This window comes from Oncorhynchus nerka, linkage group LG15 (genome assembly GCF_034236695.1).
Source record: "Oncorhynchus nerka isolate Pitt River linkage group LG15, Oner_Uvic_2.0, whole genome shotgun sequence".
Lineage (NCBI taxonomy): Eukaryota > Metazoa > Chordata > Actinopteri > Salmoniformes > Salmonidae > Oncorhynchus > Oncorhynchus nerka.
Window position 1 is genome coordinate 7,597,652 of NC_088410.1, and position 8,063 is coordinate 7,605,714.

At 42.8% G+C, this 8,063-nt stretch overlaps 1 pseudogene; it reads right to left on the reverse strand.

Moving 5' to 3' along the window:
• Window positions 1-205: 205 nt before the first annotated feature.
• On the reverse strand, window positions 206-7,694 carry LOC135560344 (zinc finger protein 391-like; annotated as a pseudogene).
• Window positions 7,695-8,063: the final 369 nt, after the last annotated feature.

An 8,063-nucleotide genomic window follows, 5' to 3' on the forward strand; every position in this document is an offset into this window, starting at 1 on the left:
AGGCATTTTTCCACCTCACTGTTGGACTAGATAGGCATGTTGTTGGATCTGGGCCCAGTCCCCAATATCATGCTCTAGAACATTTGGTTTGGCACATGTGAGAATTAACCCTGATATTCTAAAAACAGGGCAACAATGTCAATATAATTGTACCAAAAAATTGTCATGTTGGTTGCATGAATAAATATCACTACCAAATGTTACATGAAATGTAAATATGAAATATTTGATTGCATAGTCATATTTTCAACGTCTTTTCAATATAATTTTGCTTGGTGGGATAGCCCAATGTCAAAACACAGTTTTAACGTGTCCAAATCAATAACCAATATGCAGGAACAGTTTGGGGATAAATTGAAAACCTAAACATAACATGTGCTATATACACAAACATCTGCCACAACAATCAGATTACTTGTATTTTTTAAACAAGCTCCTTATAAACTGCACAAGCACCAGAAACACTGTTGTTTTAACAAATAGCAATAAATCACTGATATCGATTAGGTGGGAAATTAGGTTGTACGTGCTGTTAAAACTGACACAAAAAAACACATGGAAATGGGAGATATATTTTACCTCCCTGGTTAGAGGACAACCTGCAGAAGAGGCAGCTACATTTGGGAGTGATGCATTAAATTTAGGGGTCGCTAAACAAGGGAATGCAACACTTATTTGTCATCACTCATCGATATCATGCTAAAAAAAATTGTGAGAGAGGAGAGAGATGAGGTTGCACGTCCTGTTAAAACTAACAGCTCAAAAACCACACGGAATCTGGGAGTACATCCCTGGTTAGAGGACAATTTGTAGAAAACAGCACGCCACATTTTGAAGTGTTGCATTTTGATTCAAGTGGGTCACCAACGTGGTAAGTGTAACACAACTCCTAATTGTCCCTAGAATTTCTAAGCAAACAGCTGGAGGCAGGGCTTTCTCCTGTAGATCTCCATTTGAATGGTCTCAACCTTTAAGTCTTTACTGAAGACTCATCTCTTCAGTAGGTCATATGATTGAGTGTAGTCTGGCCCAGGAGTGTGAAGGTAAACGGAAAGGCTCTGGAGCAACGAACCGTCCTTGCTGTCTCTGCCTGGCCGGTTCCCCTCTCTCCACTGGGATTCTCTGCCTCTAACCCTATTACAGGGGCTGAGTCAATGGCAAACTGGTGCTCTTTCATGCCGTCACTAGGAGGGGTGCATCACTGGAGTGGGTTGAGTCACTGACGTGATCTTCCTGTCTGGGTTGGCGCTCCCCCTTGGGTTGTGCCGTGGCGGAGATCTTTGTGGGCTTTACTCAGCCTTGTCTCAGGATGGTAAGTTGGTGGTTGAAGATATCCCTCTAGCGGTGTGGGGGCTGTGCTTTGGCAAAGTGGGTGGGGTTATATCCTTCCTGTTTGGCCCTGTCCGGGGGTATCATCGGATGGGGCCACAGTGTCTCCTGACCCCTCCTGTCTCAGCCTCCAGTATTTATGCTGCAGTAGTTTATGTGTCAGGGGGCTAGGGTCAGTTTGATATATCTGGAGTACTTCTCCTGTCTTATCCGGTGTCCTGTGTGAATTTAAGTATGCTCTCTCTAATTCTTTCTTTCTCACTCTCGGAGGACCTGAGCCCTAGGACCAGGCCTCAGGACTACCTGGCACGATGACTCCTTGCTGTCCCCAGTCCACCTGGCCGTGTTGCTGCTCCAGTTTCAACTGTTCTGCCTGCGGCTATGGAACCCTGACCTGTTCACCGGATGTGCTACCTGTCCCAAACCTGCTGTTTTCAACTCTCTAGAGACAGCAGGAACGGAAGAGATACTCTTAATGATCGGCTATGAAAAGCCAACTGACATTTACTCCTGAGGTGTTGATCTGTTGCACCCTCGACAACTACTGTGATTATTATTATTTGACCATGCTGGTCATTTATGAACATCTTGGCCATGTTCTGTTATAATCTCCACCCGGCACTGCCAGAAAAGGGCTGGCCACCCCTCATGGCCTGGTTCTTCTCTAGGTTTCTTCCTAGGTTTTGGCCTTTCTAGGGAGTTTTTCCTAGCCACCGTGCTTCTACACCTGCATTGCTTGCTGTTTGGGGTTTTAGGCTGGGTTTCTGTACAGCACTTTGAGATATCAGCTGATATAAGAAGGGCTTTATAAATAAATTTGATTTGATCCAAACTCTTTTTTTAGTTTGTCAATTTTTGTTAAATCACATAAATAGTACTCTTCCATTTCAGAGCCTGGATTTTTCCCCATGAGGCTAATATCCATAACATGTTGATATCAATTCATAAGTGGGCACACGTTTAGGCTTCTACATTGTGAAATCATTACAATACTCCTACTACAATGTTAAAAAATTCTACATTGTGACATTAATTCATTGAAATCATGAAACAACTACTTCATGTATGTATTTTCTAATATTTGATCAGAGATCTTTTATCAGATTATCTCTGGTCACAGCTATGAGATTTCAATCCTGTGTGTTCTCTGGTGTTGAGTCAGAGAGCCAGATGAAGCAAATCTCTTCCCACATTCACCACAGCTATAAGGTTTCTCTCCTGTGTGTGTTCTCTGGTGTAGAGTCAGGTGGCCAGATTGACTAAAACTCTTCCCACATTGATCACAGCTATAAGGTTTCTCTCCTGTGTGTGTTCTCTGGTGTAGAGTCAGGTTGCTAGATGTAGCAAATCTCTTCCCACATTGATCACAGCTATAAGGTTTCTCTCCTGTGTGTGTTCTCTGGTGTAGAGTCAGGTGGCCAGATGTAGCAAATCTCTTCCCACATTGATCACAGCTATAAGGTTTCTCTCCTGTGTGTATTCTCTTGTGCACTTTCAGATCTCCAGATTGACTAAAACTCTTCCCACATTGATCACAGCTATAAGGTTTCTCTCCTGTGTGTGTTCTCTGGTGTTGAGTCAGATGGCAAGCATAAACAAAACTCTTCCCACATTGATCACAGCTATAAGATTTCTCTCCTGTGTGTGTTCTCTGGTGTAGAGTCAGGTGGCCAGATGTAGCAAATCTCTTCCCACATTGATCACAGCTATAAGGTTTCTCTCCTGTGTGTGTTCTCTTGTGCACTTCAGATCTCCAGATCGACTAAAACTCTTCCCACATTGACCACAGCTATAAGGTTTCTCTCCTGTGTGTGTTCTCTGGTGTTGAGTCAGATGGCAAGCATAAACAAAACTCTTCCCACATTGATCACAGCTATAAGATTTCTCTCCTGTGTGTGTTCTCTGATGAATTTTAATGCCTGATGATGTGAATCTCTTCCCACAGTCAGAGCAGCAGTGAGTTCTCTTCCCTGTGGGTCTCTGTGGGTGTTTATTGAGGTGTTCTGATCTGGAGAGACTCTTCTCTGCCTCGTCAGCGTCATGAGGTTGTTGAGGCTCCCCAGAGGATCCACGATTGTCACGTCTCTCTCCTGTGTGAACAACAAAGTCAGACAGATGATTAAAGGCCCACAACAGCGGTAATCCAGTGTAAAAGTTGATGCCAACAGCATAGCCAGGCGGTGGCCCGTTCTTGTAGGTTCATGCTCTACAACATCCGCAGAGTACGACCCTGCCTCACACAGGAAGCAGCGCAGCCTAATAAGGCACTTTCATCTCCCGTCTGGATTCTCAACTTAGTGTTGGCTGGGCTCCCTGCCTGATGCCATTAAACCCCTACAACTCATCCAGAACAGTGCAGCCCGTCTGGTGTTCAACCTTCCCAAGTTCTCTCCTGTGTCCTCCGCTCTCTCCACTGGCTTCCAGTTGAAGCTCGCATCCGCTACAAGACCATGGTGCTTGCCTCCAGCTGTGAGGGGAACGGCACCTCAGTACCTCCAGGCTCTGATCAGGCCCTACACCCAAACAAGGGCACTGCGTTCATCCACCTCTGGCCTGAATCCTCCCTACCACTGAGGAAGTACAGTTCCCGCGCAGCCCAGTCAAAACTGTTCGCTGCTCTGGCCCCCAATGGTGGAACAAACTCCCTCACGACGCAGAGCAGCAGTGGTTCTCTTCCCTGACAGCGGAGTCAATCACCACCTTCCGGAGACACCTGAAACCCCACCTTTTCAGGAATACCTAGGATAGGATAAAGTAATCCTTCTCACCCCCCCCTAAAAGATTTAGATGCACTATTGTAAAGTGGCTGTTCCACTGGATGTCTTAAGGTGAACGCACCAATTTGTAAGTCGCTCTGGATAAGAGCGTCTGCTAAATGACTTAAATGTAAATGTAAATGTTGTACAACAATTGCTGTCTGTAATGAATGTTAAAATTATTGTCTTAAAATGAGCAAGAAGTCATATTTTGTCTTGTTTTCACATTAGTAGTAACATCTAAGATTGTAGACTAGAAATAAGTTATTCATGTTGTTGAAACTCTAAGCAGTGTGGTAGAAGACTTTTGGTCTACAATACAGGCCCCTTTGTGTTTTCTAAAATTGCGGCACGAGGGCAATTTGATTGCATAAACTCCTCCATGCTAATGAGGAAACCACTAGTTATGGATGTCGTATATCTGGTGTGACAAGAGATGAAAAGAATCTGCCCACTCCATCAAGCAATGGGGACAGCAACACAGGGCATTCACGGGACCTCATGGAACCATGGACCACACCTGCAGAAACTGGACAACAGGGGGAAGCAGAGGAGATACCTATCATAGACTTCTCCCAGCTGACGCTTGACATGCCACCTACGCCGCCTCAAGTGGTAGAAACAACCAGCTGGTATCATTAAGTAGAATCAGCCAACAGTAACACGGAAGCAGCAGAATGGGAGTTAGTAGTGCATGACCTAGATTTAGAATAAGAAGCTTCCATTTAGACACAGGTCTAAGATGACGTAATAAGCAATCTACCGTCCCAGTGTAAGCACTCAGTGTAAGCAATCTACAGTCCCCGAGTAAGCACTCAGTGTAAGCAATCTACAGTCCCCGAGTAAGCACTCAGTGTAAGCAATCTACAGTCCCCGAGTAAGTGGCCAGTGCAAGCAGCAGGGCAGTGTCAGTGTGAAAGTCTGGCATTCAGTGTAAAAACAATGGTTTAGCCACAGCTCCAGAAACTTGCGAACTTCCCCTGTAAAAAGGTATATAAAGAGAACAGAGATCACAAGAGAGGCATGATCCTCACTGACATATGATACAGACTTCATATGGAGAATCATCATAGGTAAATTTACTATTGCACTATACGCTTTTTGTTAGACTAGAACAATATTTGAAACACAGGGGTCTTGACACCTCTTGATCACGGACAAAGTGGCAGTCACACAGTGAGCCATCAGGTACAGATGTGATTAGCAATACAAGGAAACAGCCAAGTACCGGTTACAATATATTGAGTCTATGCATAGAGTTGGAAGTGAATAGTATTAGGATATATGCTTTTTGTTAGACGAGAACAATATTTGAGAACCGGATAATTTTGCCTAAGTACTTATTGGATCACTATCTGAAGCTACTTGGTTGAACTAGTAACCGAAAGGTTGCAAGTTCGAATCCCCGAGCTGACAAGGTACAAATCTGTCGTTCTGCCCCTGAACAGGCAGTTAACCCACTGTTCCTAGGCCGTCATTGAAAATAAGAATTTGTTCTTAACTGACTTGCAGTAAAATAAAGTAAAATAAAGGTAAAATAAAAAATGTCATTGTGTGGACAATAATATATATTTAGGAGAGTCAAAATATATACCAATACTAGTTTCCAAGTGACTACTAACTGACGAGCATAATAACCAATAGAAGAAGTTATTAGGTATTGATATATACAGAGGTAAAATAAACTTGAAGGTAAGGAAATATAGGAGGAATCCATAACACTCAGAATATTTAAATAGGAGTATATCTATCCAAGACCTCATACTAGACCGGAAAATAAGGGAGTGACAACATGAACGAAGGAACAAACCCAACTCACGCGAAGGGCCATTGCGAAGAAATAGAAGGGTTGGTAGGGCCGCACGCCTAGGCCCTTTTTACACAGCAGTAACTAAAATCCTAAAGTACTCTGCCCAGCCAGAAGACGGGGTAGAGGCATTTGCTGCAGGTATTAGTCAAAAGTCAGCAACTATCATTATGACATCATGGATTAATTCTAGAATATACTATATAGCCTAGAAAACTGGTTAAATTATCATTATGACATCATGGATGGCCAGTCCTTGTATTCATAGTGTAGCAAATTCAGGGGAGGCTCTGAGCTGAACTCAAACCTGGGTCCAGCGACTGTCAAGTCAACACCTTATAACTGTTACGCCAAGATGTCTTAACTTCTTGACGAGGCAGCTAGGTGTTGGGTTAAGGTTTCTACAATATCGTTCTCTATGAATTTGAGAGTGGTTACACTTCTCCTTCCCCCATCCCTCAGCTGTTAACCAAGTCTCTGGGCAGCCATTTTGTTGCTGTTTAAAAACCCCACACAACCCAGCAATCTGCAGTTCAAACAATAACAAATCTGTCATTCCACCACTATTTTGGTAATAAAATTATTATGGGTTTGGATAAATGTAACTACAGACAGACCTATGGATGCAAGTACTGACCATCCATGATATCAACATTATAGTTTTAACCATGTTGAGGCAGCAGGGTAGCCTAGTGGTTAGAGCGTTGGACTAGTAACCGGTTGCAAGTTCACATCCCCGAGCTGACATGGTACAAATCTGTCGTTCTGCCACTGAACAGGCAATTAACCCACTGTTCCTAGTCCGTTATTGAAAATAAGAATTTGTTCTTAACTGCTATACAGTGTTGATTTACATTGTTTCTAAACATTATAGTAAAAAAATATTATTTGGGGTTCTGATGGGGTACAACAGTTGAACTCAGCTCATGAGGCATGTGTTATATTCTTCAAGAATCAATGGCTGTAAATAAATAATTTAAAAGTCACAATATGGGTGTAGCAGATTGCAGATTTCCGCCTTAACACCAAACATCAGTTCAAATGCAGAGTTTGTGCCTCTGTTGTTAAGACAGTACTTACTAGTGTCAATCAGGGAACGGTTTCTCAAAACCATCTTATGGCTAAATTCTTCGTTTGAACCATTGGATGCCTTAAGATGCGTTTGGGAAAACGGGTCCAGATATCCAGGTTCCTCCTCTTCCTCCTTTTTCGATGTAACAGTAATCTCCTCCCCCTCCTCTTTCACGCCATAAACTGCATCTTCCTCTGCTTTTACTGTGACATCATCCTCCTCTTTCACTCTGAACGCGTCCTCCTCTTCTTTCACAGTAACGGCCCCACTCCCTACTTCTTGTTTTACTGTGATATCTTCCTCCTCTTTCACTCTGAACGCGTCCTCCTCTTCTTTCACAGTAACGGCCCCACTCCCTACTTCTTGTTTTACTGTGATATCTTCCTCGTCTTTCACTCTGAACGCGTCCTCCTCTTCTTTCACAGTAACGGCCCCACTCCCTACTCCTTGATTTACTGTGATATTTTCCTCCTCTTTAGAAGGAGAGTAGCTTAGTGACCGCATGGTCGGGGATGTTAGCTAGCTAGGCTAATGCTAACTTAACCAGCCCGCTAGCTGAATAATAACAACACCGTAAATATGAAATTAAATCGGATAACTAACTAGACGATAGAAGTGGGTTTAAAACACAGTGGCTAATATACACTAAAGCGTCTAAAGAGCTGTATTGTTTCGGCTATTTTGTCTAGCAAGCTACGGAGGTGTCTGACTAACTGTTGCTGCTGTTGAAAGTAGTGTTCCGTCCACTAGATTATACGTCACACCAACAGCATAACCATAAATTCCCAGACCGCCATCTGCTGACTGGAGTGGGTAACGCAGTTGAGTAAAATGTAGATTTTATCTTCAGATAACAAGTTAAAGTGTAGGAAGAATGAGTTTTTACTCACCAGTGTAACAATACAGTGTGGTTAAAGACTTAGTAAGCTAGTTGTCGTCACTTTATTGTTACTTATAAGAACAAACAGTTATGTTTTTGGGTTATTACATATTGATTAACTTATTTTGTGAACTCTTCCAAACTACCCAAAATGCAGTATTTATTAAATATATTTATCCTTTATTTAACTAGGCAAATCAGTTTAGAACAAATTCTTAT